Raw genomic sequence first — 18,140 nt, forward strand, 5'->3', positions numbered from 1 at the left:
CAGATTAAGTTTCGTGGGACGTAATCGTAAGCCTTTTCCAGGTCTAAGAAAACCATCTCTAAGTTCTTTTGCTTTTCTCTATACCTCTCCATAAGGTTCCTAATAATATGAATTTCCTCTATCGAAGAGTGCCCTGGCATGAAACCAAATTGGTTCTCCGACACGTTCGTTTCGCGTCTAAGTCTAGTCTCAATCACTCTCTCCCAAAGCTTCATACTATGGCAAAGTTATAAGCTTTAGAGAGTTGACCTTAAACCTAAGCACATACTTAATCTTATATTGTTAATTGATTCATACGTACAAGTATTGCTCATTGACATTGCTTGTTGTTTATATAATCACTTGCTCGGTTTGTTGTATGCGGTAGTTTAACTTATGTGTATGTATGTATATAATCGTCACATTCACCAATCGTTGCTTACCCCTTGTTGTTGTTTATCTTTTTATAGACACGAGCGCGGATAAAGGCATGGGTAAGCTTGCAAATTAGTTGACTATTGTGGATTGTATGGTAGAAGATTCTTTTGATTGGATGCTTAGGTTTGGGTAGTGAATTCCCAAACACCATGCTCGGTCCCTTATTTTGTACTAAAATAAATGGGTCGAAATTGTTACCTTGTCATTGTAATTGGGTCATTAAGTTTCTAAAGGTCAATTACACTTATTACTTTCATGTTTGGATTGTGTACCATAATACTTAAAACTGTGTTTGAAATATTTTGATAAATTGTTGAAGTGGAGACATGTGTTCAACTTCTGTTTTGAAATCTAGTTTTGTGGCGCGATGTGCAGGTCAACTGCGCGCCGCGCATATGGGCACGGGTTGGTAAGCAGGTCTGGTTTAAGGTCTGTTGAAAAACGGATTTATGGCACCGCCCGGGGCTGTTGCGCGCCGCGCAGATTCCCTGTTAAAAAATGTGTCGTTTTTAGAGAATGAGTTTGAGTCGTTTCTGTTTAGCGATCTAACGACACCGCACAAAAAAAACCCGTCCATTTAGGTCATATCACACCTTCATTTGGCTAAGATTTTCTTCCCCATGTTGAGCAAGCCAGAAAAAGGTTTACGACATTCTTCTTCTTTGTAACCCAACTTGACACCAAGATCTACCGTATGTTCCCCTTCATTCTTAACAGAAAAACCATTAGGAATAGTTGAAGTGGATCCTATATCCATACGATTGTTCTCACTCAAAGCCCGGAGGTTTATTGTAGTCCGAAACATTGTGTTGGCTATCACCCCTTACAATTTCAGACTGAATGGATTGTGCTTCAAATTCCTCATCACCCCTTTTGAAAAATTATCCCAACTAACTTCATGATCAGTACATTCATCGTTGCCCTCATGACTTATATGATCAAAGTCATCAAATTTTAGAATATGCATCATTACGAACTGCATAATCTTCCAATCTTATACCCCATGTTCCAATTTCATGTACATATGCTTCGATCACAACACCGTCTATCTTAACATTTGTAACTTCAGATATAAAATCTTTTAGTTGCAATACATAGTCTTCCAATACTTAACCAACGTGAGTCATTTAACTTCTAGAACTTAGGTCATTGAGTTACATTTCCGTATCCTAGACTCGTATTTACAGAATCAAAGAATATATTTATGAGTGGTCATTTTTAGACACAAATAATACCAAACTGGGCTGAAGGAAGCAGATGTCGGTATATAAGAAGTCGAGCATGTTTAACAGTAAAAATCCCGTCCTTGTTCGAGCTTTCGTCATGTTTAACAGATAGCGACGGGGAGCCCACCTGCTCTAAAAGAACGTTAATAGAATGCTCATTTCGACCACCAACAACATCTCTATTCCAATTAAAAGTCCACGAACCATTGATAACCTTACAGGCAATGGATTCGTTCGGGTCGGAATCTAAATGGAATAACCTATTATTACGAGAAGCCAACTGTTCGTTACCTATCCATAAATCGTGCCAAAAATGAATGGACTCACCATTCTCGAGCGCCATTTTAAAGAAATCATTCGGAAGATGGCCATCTCTTAAACAAGAAAGGCAACATGAGACAATGTTACACCAATTTCTACCGCTGAAAACAGAAGGTTTTTCAAAAATCGAACCATGCAAAGATTTAATGATTTTGACCCATAAATCATTTGGTTTTGTAAGATATCTCCATCTCCATTTTAGAATAAGGGCTAAATTTGTGACGACCCGAAAATTTTCAACCAAATTTAAACCTAATCTTTATATGATTTCGACACGATAAGCAAAGTCTGTTAGGTTGAGTTTCAAAAATTTTGAACTGCATCATATATTTAATTGACCTTCGACTAATCTCGACGATTCATGAACAACTATTTGTAGATACATACGTATATATTTAAATATATATATATATATAAATAATTATTTTAAATATTATATGATTCAGTTGTTAAAATTAAATATGTAAAATAAAACAATATATAATAATTATTATTTAAAACTTATCCATATATATAAATAAATAAAGTATATTGAATAAATTTATACAGTTTCGAATTCATTTAGTAAACAATAGAAACACTCGTTATCATTCAATGGTTATTTAAACAAGTTAAATTCAAACCGTGAAAGGCGACGGCTAACAATTCACACGTTTATATTTTTTAATTTATATTATAATTATTATTATATTAATATTCGATTACTGTGTTTAATTGATTACTTCTTTGATATTACAATGCTTGATTAGTGTATGTTCCTTATCACTTTAACTTACAGATAATTATATCTGTGACTTGTTTTCCTCCATAACTCTTTCTCTATATATAATATATTATATACATATTCATAATGGACAAATATATACAATATCACATCATCTTGATAACTACTTGCATTTCCTATCATTCATACTTTTTCAATTACTATTCTTCTCATTGACTTTCTTTGTTTTCATTCGACAAGCCACACACATATGATAATATTTTAGTTGCATATATAAATATATATATACACAATATATATACAATATATATACAATTGCAGCTCATGTTTTACAAAAACCCATCACCTTACCTCATCTTTTTCTACTTTCTGTTTTGTGTCTAAATCACCCACTTAATTGATTCTTAAATTCTTTAAACAACCCACTAGCTAGTGTTCCCATGTTAGTACCTTTCTGTTTCAAGTTAACATCAAACCTATTGTTTCTTTCCTTCATCTCTTTAACTAATTAATAAATAAATCTATATAAGCATATACATATATTACTCTAACATATATTACAACACATATACATATATTACAAGAACAATAACAATAACAATAACAATACATATTACTCCAACATATATATTACTCTAACATACATACAGAGAGGTAGAGGGATCAATCGTAAACCAAAAACCACCTCTCCATTCAGCCGCCTTTCACCCCGAAACCACCATCAACCACCGATCACCCTTTTCTTTCTTCTTCTTGCTCGATGAACCATCACCCTTATCACATCAACATCTTTGAATTACTTTTGCTGCTACCATTATGATGTGTTCATTACCAAGACAGCCCCACCATCGACTATCATCACAAACCACCACAAAACCACTGTTTACTACTCTTTTAATGGCTACTACGGTGAGTGTTTTTCATTCTATCTCCTTCGTAAACTTATATAATAATGTAGTCGATCCTTACTTGTTTCTTCTTGTTCGATACCCACTTGGGTACTGCCGCTATTTATGGTTTGACACGCCCAATTAAACAACCACCACACTAACCCAATTGTGTTTATACTGCTTCAAACCAACTTTTGTTTTCTAGTTCAACCATCATTGAACCACTATGAAACACTTGCTACAACCATCAGTGGTTACTTCTGTTTTTGACCGAGAACATCAACAAACTAAACCCACCATCAACATTACCTGCTATAACTCGTTTCTGTTTCTACTTGTACTGCAGATGCTTAATTGCTTCTGTTTCAACAGCTCAATCACCACCATCTTAATCACTTCAAACTATCAACTACTTCACCACCACTAGTATCTGCTACTGCTCATGTTTTCTGTTCCAAGCAACCCAACCCAATACCATCAAAACCGTCACCAAACCTAAACTAATTGAACCACTGCTGCTGCACATTTTTCTTCTATTTATCTGTTTGAAACAAGACTGCTATAGCCTGTTAAATACCATCAAAACAGAACCATACAACCATCACAGTTACTACTAAACCTTTCAAGAACACCATTCAATAATATTCGTGTTCGATTCATTTAAAAAGTACAGAAAATAGATAGAATGATGAAGAAATTAAGAGAAATCAATGAACCAATTACCTATTTCACCAATTAATGAATCAATTACTTGATCGATTGATAAAGGATAATGATTAACGATGATGAAAAATCAATGACCTGCTAATCATCGATGGTTGTTGCTTGATTGATCTGTTGATGATGAAGATGATTATTAATTGATTATATGATGATGATGAAACGATGATGAGGAGACATCGATGGTCGATTTTATTGGTGCTTGATTGATTGAAGAATCGAAAGCCAAGAATCGTGAAGTTTTTCCTGCGTGTTGATTCTGCTTCTTCGATCTATTTTTGAGCTGACAACCAAACCCCAATTTCCTTTTATTAGGTATAAATATATTTATAAATAAAATTACTATTATTACTATCATATTATATTATTCTAATTCTTATTATTACTATTTTATTATTATTAATGTTATTATTAATAAGTATTATTAAGTTTTATTTTTATTAAGATTTATTATTAATTATTAATTATTATTATTATTATTATCATTATTATTATTATTATAGTTATTAATATAAATATTAGTATCATTATTATTAGAAAAATCATTATTTCTATAATTATTATTATTACTATTATTATTATTATTATTATTATTATTTTTATCAAAATTTATATTATTATTAAAACTATCATTTCGATTATTATTAGTGACATTATTATTATTATTATTATTAGTATTACAATTATTAAATTGAAAATGATTAAGTTACAATCTAAAATGAATTATTAATTACTATTTTAACAAATAAAAGATATTTATATAAAAAATATCATTTTTAAATATATCATAAGAATATCTAAATTACTATTTTAAAATAACACACACACACACACACACACACACACACACACACACACACACACACACACACATATATATATATATATATATATATATATATATATATATATATATATATATATATATATATATATATATATATATTATATATGTATATATGTATATATAAACTGGTTTGATTAATATAAATATTTGATATAGGTTCGTGAATCCGAGGCCAACTCTACACTTGTTCAATGTCGTCATATGTATTTTTACTACAAAATACAATATTGTGAGTTTTCATTTGCTCCCTTTTTAAATGCTTTTGCAATATATTTTTGGGACTGGGAATACATGCGCTGCTTTTATAAATGCTTTACGAAATAGACACAAGTAATCGAAACTACATTCTATGGTTGGATTATCAAACCGAATATGCCCCTTTTTAGCTTGGTAGCCTAAGAATTGGTGTTTATGATAATTGCCACCAATTGACGCGAATCCTAAAGATAGATTTATCGGGCCCAACGAGCCCCATCCGAGTTACGGATGCTTTAGTACTTTGAATTTATCATGTCCGATGTGAGTCCCGGAATGATGGGGATATTCTATATGCATCTTGTTAAGGTCAGTTACCAGGTGTTCACCATATGAATGAATTTTAATTCGCGAGTTACGCGTGTCAAAATATGAAATCTTGTGGTCTATTAAAATGATGAAAATGAATATTTATGATAAACTAATGAACTCACCAACCTTTTGGTTGACACTTGAAAGCATGTTTATTCTCAGGTATGAAAGAAATCTTCTACTGTGCATTTGTTCATTTTAGAGATATTACTTAGAGTCATTCATGGCATATTTCAAAAGACGTTGCATTCGAGTCGTTGAGTTCATCAAGATTATTATTAAGTCAATTATAGTTGGATATATTATGAAATGGTATGCATGCCGTCAACTTTCAATGTAAAGAAAGTTTGTATTTTAAAAACGAATGCAATATTTGTAAAATGTATCATATAGAGGTCAAGTACCTCGCGATGTAACCAAATGTAATGTATTCGTCCAGATAGATTATGACGGGTCATGAAAGTTGGTATCAGAGCGGTGGTCTTAGTGAACCAGATCTTGCATTAGTGTGTCTAACTGATAGATGTTTAGATGCATTAGTAGGTCTGGACTTCGACCGTGTCTGCATGTCAAAAGTTTTGCTCATCATTTTGTGTCGAAAATTACCTGCTTATCATTCTTAAGGAATCACTTGCTTATCATTCTTAGTCTAGACACATCTTACTGCAATGATTGCATGAATAGTGTATAGATAAAATTCATATCTTAGCATATCCGCTAATTCATATCTTAGCGTATCTGTTACTGTAACTTTGCCTGGCATATTCCATAAATTCCTCCGTTATCTACGAAATTTTTTGTTCTTTATATATAGATATTCTATGTAATTAGAATACCATCCGATAGCCGAAAATCATTTTTATATCGAAAAATCCTTTACTCATTCATACGAAATGGAACTCGTCACTAGTTCTAGTTCTTAAGAACCTGACAGCTATTCCGATATGGAGTTTCACTCAAGCTCCGAAAGCAGTATAACCGGAATGGATCAACAAATCAGTCATCACCAATTCATCTGATGAGTTCGTAGTCGACTTAACTGATGGAGACGAGAAGAAGGTGATCCCTTCCATCCACCACATTGGCCTCTTGGCGATGAACCTGAAGCACTTACCGATGAACCAGTCTGAAACACCCATTTCACTCTCATCTAACACCCTAATATCTATTGTACATAAGTGTAAATATAGTACATAAAGCGTGGGAATAATTATGGAATTTAACAGTGATCAGATTCTGTTCAGGCCTAAGTGCACTCAGCGCACACTTAGGGGTGCGCGTGGCGCACTCCCACTGTAGCCGGGTTCTTTTCATTTAATCAGATATTTTGGAAGGGCATTGTGGTAATTTCACTTAGGGGGCGAGATAAGGTCACCAGATCAGTGGGTTGGGAGTCATAACTCCATTTTCAACCACCTTCATCTTTCTAATTCAATTTTAGTGAGAGAAACCCATTTGAGTAAGAGAAAGCTCAAGTAAAGGAAGAATGAGCTAGTTTCGGGTCTTAGCTCGAGTTATAAAGTTGTTCATCTCCTCACTAGCTACGTTTTGGTTGTGGTGGTAAGTTCTAATCTTGATTTCCTTAATTTGATTTGTATAAGGGTTAGGGCTTGGGTTAGTGATGAACATAAAACCGATTATTGGTGATTTTGGGGGTTTGTGCGTAAGATTGAGTCATGAGGACTCAAGAACAACCAACCTAGGTTTTTAAAGTAATAAATGGTTAGTTAATAACTAGCTCACTTGTGTTGCTAGTAAAAAGTGTTTCTAGGGTTCATGGTTGACTTGAAATGGGTCAAATGGGTAGGTTTGACCTAGCGGGATAAATTGCGTATGAAAACACCCTAGTTATGTGTTGATAGAGGTCTTAGAACCTTAATCACTAGCTTTTAGTGATTAGTTGGGAGTCTTGACCCTTAATGAGTGATTCTAGTGCAAATGAGTCATAAATGTACTAGTGGGGCTAGTTGGTGGAAAGTACAACTTATTATGTGAATTAATTGAGAATTAATTGTGTTAGGTGACTCGCTTTGAAGTTACAAGTTGTTATTGGAAATCTCGCCAAGTCGACAAGGTGAGTGGAATGATTATACATGTGTGTATATAATGTATCTATTTGTAGGGCGGGAAAGGGGCCGGGTATATGTTGTCTATACCACCAAGAGTTAGTGATATATTTCATTGTACACTAACGATGGATATTTCATTGTCCAAATTGCCCAAGAGTTAGTGATATATTTCGTTGTACACTAACGATTGCTTGAACGAATATTTCGTTGTCCGCGTCGCCTAGGGGGTTAGTGATATATTTCGTTGTACACTAACGGTTGTTATGAACACCGATGAGAAATTCAAAGTACCATTCCCATGTATTATTGATTTACCATAATTAAGCATTGTAGTGTAGCATATTATATTATTCGGGTTATATATATGCTATTGTTGTGGTAGCTTGCGATCTTGAAGGGTTTATAGTTATACTTGCGATGGTATGCTATGTAAATTGCTAGCGTGTATGAGGTATTTGTCTAAGTGTATGCAAGAAGGTATATTATATATGTATGTGTATAATTATTGCATTCACTAAGCGTTAGCTTACCCTCTCGTTGTTTACCTTTTTAGGATCCGGCTTGGATAAGGGTAAAGGTATTCGCACGGATTAGTGGCTTTCGGGGGTTATAGATTTTTGGAAGTTCGACCAAGATTTGGGTAGTTTAACCCCAAACACCATGCTCTTGTGACGTTTGGCAATTTAACTTTTTGTGGTTGAAACTCGTATTTCGTACTTAATGGTATTTTGGGCATATGTGGGCCCCGCGATGTAAAACTCGTTTTATCATTGATTCGTGCTAGTTTTACTTATACTAATATGATGTGAAAAGCATTTCATCTAAAAATGATGGGAAGTGTTAGATCTTTTTACGAAAATGGAATAAATTGGACAGCGGGCTGCCAGGCCCGGTGCGCGCCGCGCACAGGTAGGGCTGCGCGCCGCGCACCCTGCCTGGGCAGGCCTGCTTCGATTTTTGTTTTACGCAATTTTGGTTGGTTAACTGGTTGGGTCGTTACAAGTGGTATCAGAGCATGGTCTAAGGGATTTAGGTGACTTGAGATATGCGCGTAGACTTAGACTTTTGTGTTGTTAAATTATATGCGGAACTTGTAGGACTACGGGTCGGTGCGGGTTTTGATTAGTTCTTTGATGCATAGGTGGACTAACTATGCTATATTATGATGTTACTAATCATGTGTTATTGTTTTGAACATCGAGCAAGATGGTTGTGATACGTTTGAGCATGGCACGGCATGTGAGCGTAATAGTGAGTCGCAACCACTATTACGGTTGCAAGTCAAGTCAAGCAAGGACGTGCGACAAGTATCGTGCTAGATGTGGTATGTGTGCAGTCATATGCATAGGTATATACGTGTATAAAATTGTTGGTGATGTCTAATCCATTTTTAATCTTTAGAATGAAGACAAGAAATGGAACAGATACGAATGGCAATGGTGGTCCTTCTCATGTGGAGGAAGATGAGATGACCACCAATATTGAGACCTCTTTAGAAAACTATGTATCGGTTTTCTCACGAAGGGTTAAACAAATACTCGAAGAGTCAGTTTTGGAACAAATTGTCGATATGATTCAAGAACGAATGACCAATGCTGTCAAAGAAGAAGTTGAAAGGAGGTTTCCTAGACCTCAAAATGGGGGCGAGTTGGAGTTTATCTATAAGAACTTTTTGGCGACTAAGCCTCCTCACTTTCACGGGGTCCCGACCCCATGAAAAGTGCGGCTTGGATCTCCGATGTTGAAGGTTGTTTTCGCACTACCGAGTGCCCACCCGAGGAAAAGACGAGGCTTGCTACTAGTTTGTTGAGGGGCCATGCTAAAGATTGGTTCGATGGTAAAATTGATATGGTGGGTGATGCGGATTTTGTGGGGTTGTCTTGGGCGGAGTTCAAGAAGGAGTTTTTCCTCGAATATCGTACGCAAGCGGATCTTTCCAAATTGTTCAACGAATTAAGGAACATGCGTCAAGGGTCTTTGGACCTAAACACTCTCAAAACCAATTTTCTCGTCAAGGCGCGTTTTTGCCCCGAGTATGTGGAGAATGATCAATTGTTAATGGAACACTTTCATGCAACCCTTAGAGATGATTTGAAGGGTAAAATTAGTATTGGTCATGTTGAGACTTTTGCTAAGCTTTTGGCGGTGGCAAAGGGGTTTGAAGCGCAAGCTCCGAGTCCGGTTAGTTATGCGCCAAGTAAAAGAAAGTTTGAGGCTTCTAGTTTTTCGAACAAAAAGAGTTGGGGAGCATCTGAAAGTTGTTGGTAGTGTGAAGAAAAGTGCTTCTAATGTCCACATGACCACGTGCTACAATTGTGGGCAAAAAGGTTACTACTCTCGTGATTGCCCAAAACCGTGTGCTAATGTGATCACATGTTTTAATTGTCAACAAGAAGGGCACCGAAAGTCGGAGTGCCCCGATCTCCGAAATGATCAAGTTAAGAGGATAGAGAAGGCGGTGGGGTCGGCAAGGGGGCGTAATTATTTGATGACCAATGATGAAGCTAAGCAATCCAATGAAGTCATCTCAGGTACCGCGGGCTGTTTTGGGTTTGATAATCAAAAACTATGATAAACTTTGATTTAAAAGTTGTTCTTTTGGGAAAATGATTTTTCTTATGAACATGAAACTATATCCAAAAATCATGGTTAAACTCAAAGTGGAAGTATGTTTTTCAAAATGGTCATCAAGACGTCGTTCTTTCGACTGAAATGACTACCTCTTACAAAAATGACTTGTAACTTATATTTCCGACTATAAACTTATACTTTTTCTGTTTAGATTCATAAAATAGAGTTCAATATGAAACCATAGCAATTTTATTCACTCAAAACGGATTTAAAACGAATAAGTTATGAGTAAAACAAGATTGGATATTTTTTGATTGTTGTAGCTACGGGAAATATTGTAACAATTCTATACAAATCATATCCTAGCTAACTTATATTGTATTATACATGTATTCTAATATATTATGTATTCTTGGGATACCATAGACACGTATGCAAATGTTTTGACATATCATATCGACCCATGTATATATATTATTTGGAACAACCATAGACACTCTATATGAAGTAATGTTTGAGTTAGCTATACAGGGTTGAGGATGATTCTAAAAATATATATACTTTGAGTTGTGATCTAGTCTGAGACGTGTATACACTGGGTCGTGGATTGATTCAAGATAATATATATCAATTTATTTCTGTACATCTAACTATGGATAACTAGTTGTAGGTTACTAACGAGGACAGCTGACTTAATAAACTTAAAACATCAAAATGTATTAAAAATGTTGTAAATATATTTTGAACATACTTTGATATATATATATGTATATATTTGCTATAGGTTCGTGAATCGACCAATGGCCAAGTCTTACTCCCGACGAAGTAAAAATCTGTGAAAGTGAGTTATAGTCCCACTTTTAAATCTAATATTTTTGGGATAAGAATACATGCAGTTTTGTAAATGTTTTACAAAATAGACACAAGTACTTGAAATTACATTCTATGTTGGATTATGAATACCGAATATCACCCTTTTTGTAACACCCCGCCAAAATCGCCATTGACGCGGATGTTAGCTCTGGTCCCAGTGCTCGGCTTGACTTTTAAGTAACAGCAGAGTTCTACAGCGGAAGCAATATATCTAAGTACCTGAGACAAAACATGTTTAAAGTGTCAAACAAAATGGTTGAGTGAACAACATAGGTTTAATAATTATAACAAGTTTTTAGACCACAAGATTTAAATAAGTAGTTTAATCAGTTCGGTAGTAGTGCTGGTGTATATGATATCGATACTAACCATTAGTTACCCTAAACACATCACGTTCGTGTCGTTCATCGTTATTATGTATCCATTGATCAGCGGTCATCCGGATAGAGATGTCACCCTCAATAGCGCTATCACAATAACTAAGCTTACCAAATTCCAGTAATTAACGATATCATGGTAGGGATTAAGCATGAATCAAAGCATGTTAGCAAACAGTTTGAACTGATCAAAATAAAGTTTGAGTACTTGTGTCTAAGCGTAAAACAGTTTGAAAGCAAGCATGTGTCTCACCCCAAAAGTTTATAAAACAGTTAAGAAATAGTAAAAAGAGGGGCTATGAAGTTCACCTCAATAGTAGATAGATATTCCACGCAAGTTATATGATCGGAGTGTTGAACACGGAGATCTCAACCTAGAGATATTTTGTTCGATTAGTTAATGTCTAATAGACATAAAGTTTGTTTATTAATATAGCAAACTATATTAACAGTGACCGTTCTCGAGAAAAGCTTAAATTTATATTAATGATAATATACTTAGAGTTATTAAGTGTTACCATATAGGTATACGTATAGGTTATACTAATAATAGTATTATTAATCTTTAATTATTCGACCTTTATATATATATACCTATCATTATATGTTACATCTATAAATATACTTCTATGTGATACATACATATACATATATATTCTTTATTATTATTTTATATGTATTCATAACTATATGATATATATATATATATATATATATATATATATATATATATATATATATATATATATATATATATATATATATATATATATATAGTAGATGTATGTGTTACTTATATATAATAGTGTAAGATGGTACATATACATATACTTATTGCTTTTCATTATTATGTTTACTAACTTATGTATCTTACATAATGAACTTTCATACATACATACACATGTACATATACATACACATATACACATATACATACAGTGTATACATGCACATACGTACGTATGCATGCATGCATGCACGTACACCATGATCACTTCACTAATCCATAATCTTAACCTAACCAATACATAAAATCACAACTTTTTACTTATAATTAATCCTAACTTATAATTTTTTAATCACATAAAATAATAACTTTTTAACATATCAACTAATAACCTTATTAGCCATAACCTATTTGTAAACATAATCTTTATATATCCTTACTAACTAGTTAACAATCTTTCACATAAAATCATATCTTTTCTACATAGTTACTAGTTACATTCATTAACCCTAATCATAATGACCATATTCATACTTGTTATCATCTTTTAATCATACTTTTGCCATTCTTATTTTTACTAATCAACTTTTATTAAACCTACTTAACCTTATCATTCCACATAAAATCATAATCATAATCTTATACTAATTCATACCCTTTTTATCATTATCATTAACCATATTCCTACATAAAATCATAACTACTTATTAATAACTACTTATAATACTTGATCATAATCATTTCCAATAATCATAATAATTAACCTTACAACAATTCATAAATCTTTATAAACTTTAAACCTTATTATTCATATCTTATAATTATATATATATTTTTTTTTAACTTGGATCATAACCATTAACATTATACATTATAATTATCACTCATTCAATACTTAATCTTTATACATAACATGTTACTCTTTAATCATCTTATAAGTAATTGATTTAATCACACAATTAGACTAGGGTTATTTGGATACCTTAGGCTAACGATCAAGGAGTATGATGATAGTTAGTGAAGCAGAAAATAGGAAAACAAAGCAGCAGCAGCAACAAGAAAACACGACCCAGTTGGAGGTCTGTTTGCGTCTGAGCAAACACGACAGAAATAGCAGCAGCTCAGCAACAATGGTTCGCTAATGGGGCTGTTGGATCACGATTGAAATAGCACAAATGCAGCAGTAATGGATCACTTTTAGGGCATGGTTTGAGCTCGTAAACAAGCAGATACAAGCTGCAGGATAGGACGGTTTATGGGGCTGAACAGGTGGGCTGTACAGCAGCAGGAAAGTGGCGAGTTTACAGGCTTGTTTGAAGGTGATCAAAGTCGACTGTAAAGAGCTGTGATGGTGTCGACTTGCAGGTTGTTTTGGTGGTTCTATTCGACTGAAAACAGCAAGAAAAACAGAAGCAAATCGAGCAGGAACAAGACTGTTTATGTGGCGAAACACAGCTGCTATTTACAGCCTGTGGTGGCTCGAAATACAGCAGGGAAAATAACAGATTAAAGGACTGTAAAGTGGCGATTAAGATGCTGTTATGGACTGTAGAAGATGGCGACAGGTGGCTGGGTGGGTGGTCGAATATGCAGGCTATTTTAGATGTCGACTAAGAAGAGGGAATAGCTGAAAAAATATGTCGACTAAAAAAAAGTGGGCTGCAGGAATTTTAGTCGACCAAAAACAAATAACAAGAGAAGGATTTGTGAGTTTATTTGTGATGCAATTTACGAAAAATCATAAACCTTTTATAGATGAGTTTTAGGTTTCCAAATCACACTAGGATTGCTTGGAGATAACTTAAGGATCAAGGTTTAAGAGTTAGTATTTGGCTAGGACTAGTCTTTGTGATCAAGCTCTTCATTTTTTTTAACCGACCCCTAATTATTTATACATAACATTTATATATATTTTTTTACCAGTTTATTTATTTATCTATGTATTTTATATTTTTTTTTATTATTAATATTACTAATTATTAGGATTATATTTATTTAAATACATTTTATTTAATTATTAGTCCCTAACTTTTATAAATTCTTAATTTGGTTCTAATTAGTTTATATAAGTTTTTTTTTAAGGGTTATATAATCTCACATTTAATATTAATGCATATAGTTTATAATTTAGGGTTAGGGTTTAATATCCAATATTAAATGGGTATTAGGGTTAGTTTTTAATGCGTAGGGTTAGGTTTAGGGTTTATAAGATTAGAGTTTTAATAATAAATACGATCATTTAATGAGAGCATAAATTTTTAGTTCATAGGTCGTAACGGATAACAACCCTAAATCGATTGAACAGATAAAAAAAACTCCTAGGGCATTTTGGTCATTTCAGAACGAAATATTGAGGGTTGTTATAGTACCTCCCCGTTAATTTAAACTTCGTCCCGAAGTTTCAGGAAGACTTCTCGGATGCATCAGCAGTTGAGATTTGATGTGGATATTTCCGCTTCATCTGGTCTTCACGTTCCCAGTTATACTCGGGGCCTCTTCGTTAATTCCAACGGATCTTTGGCAATAGGAATTGTTGTCCTGTTTCAAGTGTTTGATCTCACAATCCATAACTTCTACAGGTTCTTCTATGAAGTGCATTTTTATTATCAATGCGGGGGTAATTAAAAGAGATAACATGAGTGTTATCTGACTAGGTTTCCTTAAAAGAGATGAAGATGCCATACAAGCTTTTCAATAAGCTGGGTGCATGAAACGCGGCATGAACATTACCAGGCTCTAAACCTCGAGTGTTTATGCCACAATACTAGGGCAGAAAAACAGATAGGAGTACGTGGAGATTACGGCCATGTAGTTTGATGCATGGCTTGTGTTTGATATAGTTGGTGTTTAGATTTTAATTTCGGAAGATTAACCATAGGCATGATGCCTATGATTTTCAAGGAATGCGAAACGAGATGCTAGTCGAGGGTTCATTAATCTGGCTTATATGCAATGCAAGCCATGATTACTAAGATGCCCTCAAAAATGGTCTTGTGGAAAAGATACTGTCTAATATATTACAATACATGTGAACTTATCCTTGGAAGAAATTTTAGAGGCACACTGTCGAATGTAACTTTATGATTATGATTTTCGTTAGGTCGAAACAGAGGTCGAACCCTTATCTAGGATATTCATCTAGTTGCAACAAACAAAGAGAGATATTTGGAGTAAACAAATAAATGTCATATACATTTAAAGTAACTCCTTTAAAGAGGATAGCGAGAATTATAAATTATATTTCGGATAGGAAACTGCACGAAAAAGTGTGATCTCTTAATGGGAAAGACTTTCTTGCACAGATGGTGAGTCGGCCTATTATTCTCTTATGAGTTTAAGTGCGGATGAGAAGAAATATGAATCATTGGGTATGAAGAATAGTTTACACCGGTGAGAAAATCTCCAAAAATGATTTATTGTATCACAAAATATAGAATTATAGAATTGATGTTCACGAGGGTGTTGTGGTTTAACCGTGAGATATTAGAAATAAAATCCTCTCAACGGTTAACCTCAAAAGGGGAAAAGTTGACGAGAACATAGAGTTTTGAATGATGAACTTAATGATAAGTTTCAAAGGACATGAAGAATTGTGATGAATTTGTGGTGTAGAATAATACGAAAATTTTTATATAAACAAGCAATGAAAATTTTATAGAAGTTCGAGTCGTTTAAGGTGATAATTTAAAAAGGAACGAAGTTCTTAGTAAAACTAGAGTTATGTACACATGTACTATTTTATGTAAAATATCTTTTGAAAATAATTGATTTGTAAAAGTGAGAGTATAATTATATTTGTACTAGTCAAAAATAAGTAAAGGTAAGTTTTACTTATTTTATTATATACGATTTATAAAATTTGCAAGAATGACAGAATTTTTATATTTTGGAGGTTACGAGTTGGAAAAAGATTGATGAAGATCAAGTGAATGATTTTTGAAAATTTCGGGGATATTTAAGCAAAAATGTTACGAGTTAATGAAAACCATTAAATGTGGTTAATGACTATTATAAGTTCTTGGAATTTAAAATGTTCATGTGTGAAGCTGTTGCTGTCAAGTGAGATATGAATGGTAGAGTATGAGAACGGGATAGTGAATGTGGTGTTTATAATATCTTCGTTTGAATATTCCAATGAAAATCTTACGAGTGGTTGTCGCTTATCTTCGACGGGTTTCCCTAATGGGTTTATGAAAATCTATACTAGGAGCGTAATTGCAGATAACATAGGAGGCATGCTTCGAAGAAGTTTCGAACTTAAGAACATGCATCCTTCCTTCCAGCGGGGATGTGATAATTAAGAGTCAAAGAGAAAGAGATAAGTTGTTTAAGAAAGAAAGAATGCAAAGCTTTACAACTTTTATGGCATAGGAGAATTTATTAATCTACTCACGGGTATGAGATAGATAGTTTGGTTGAAAAACGAGCTCTTAGTATCTCTATAATTCAGATGATGATTACCCTTCATGTAATAACATTGAGATTTTTGAATGAATGGCTTGGAAATTTTTCTTTGATTCACTTTCTATCCCATATGTCATGATATTGGAATTTCTTTATGAATTACCGTAATATAATCACGTCGGCCAAGCATCATTATATTTCACTAATTCATATTTCCATTCCAAGGTCACTCCATAAGGTCAGGACACGTGATCAAACTTAGATAGTTGACGTGGGAATGTTGAGTCATAAGTGACATCCCTTCGTGTGAGTCAAAGAATACTTTGAATCACAATGGTGAAGTCAGGTCATAGGATATGTTTGGATATGATAATAATCACATATTAGCTGATCCTTCAGAGTCGGGATCATGCAAGATGATAGGGTTTTGGCTTGACATCCTTAGGAAAGGATACATAATGTCAGAAGAAGTAAGCATGTAGTAAGATGGAATGGCAGTATAAAGATTAAGGAAAAGCACTTAAAACTAAGGCAGGAAAGGTTATAGACCTAAAGATTGCTAAGGCACCCACATAAGGCACACATAGAATGCAATCCTGGTTTTCTATAACAAGCCTTGGCTCTCCTAAATTACATAATGAGATAGGTATGGTCGCATTCTATTGTTGGAATACAAGTAAGTCATGGCTCTTATTCTAAGAGTCAGACGTGTAAGTATAGTTCTTATAGCAAAGTGTTTCTAAAGATTTTGAATGGTATAGGAGTTCTAGGCATAACAAATATAAGTGAACTTAATGCACATAATCTAGAATGTAATGCAAATAATCAATGCCAATGAACAACTCAGTTATAGACTAGACTCACTAATGCATCCTAACTATTCATGTTAGTCACACTAATGTAACCTAGTTCCTTATAACCAGAGCTCTGATACCAACTGTAACACCCCGCCAAAATCTCCATTGACGAGGATGTTAGCTCTGGTCCCAGTGCTCGGCTTGACTTCTAAGTAACAGCAGAGTTCTACAGCGGAAGCAATATATCTAAGTACCTGAGACAAAACATGTTTAAAGTGTCAAACAAAATGGTTGAGTGAACAACATAGGTTTAATAATTATAACAAGTTTTTAGACCACAAGATTTAAATAAGTAGTTTAATCAGTTCGGTAGTAGTGCTGGTGTATATGATATCGATACTAACCATTAGTTACCCTAAACACATCACGTTCGTGTCGTTCATCGTTATTATGTATCCATTGATCAGCGGTCATCCGGATAGAGATGTCACCCTCAATAGCGCTATCACAATAACTAAGCTTACCAAATTCCAGTAATTAACGATATCATGGTAGGGATTAAGCATGAATCAAAGCATGTTAGCAAACAGTTTGAACTGATCAAAATAAA

The sequence above is a fragment of the Rutidosis leptorrhynchoides genome, chromosome 6 (genome assembly GCF_046630445.1).
Source record: "Rutidosis leptorrhynchoides isolate AG116_Rl617_1_P2 chromosome 6, CSIRO_AGI_Rlap_v1, whole genome shotgun sequence".
Lineage (NCBI taxonomy): Eukaryota > Viridiplantae > Streptophyta > Magnoliopsida > Asterales > Asteraceae > Rutidosis > Rutidosis leptorrhynchoides.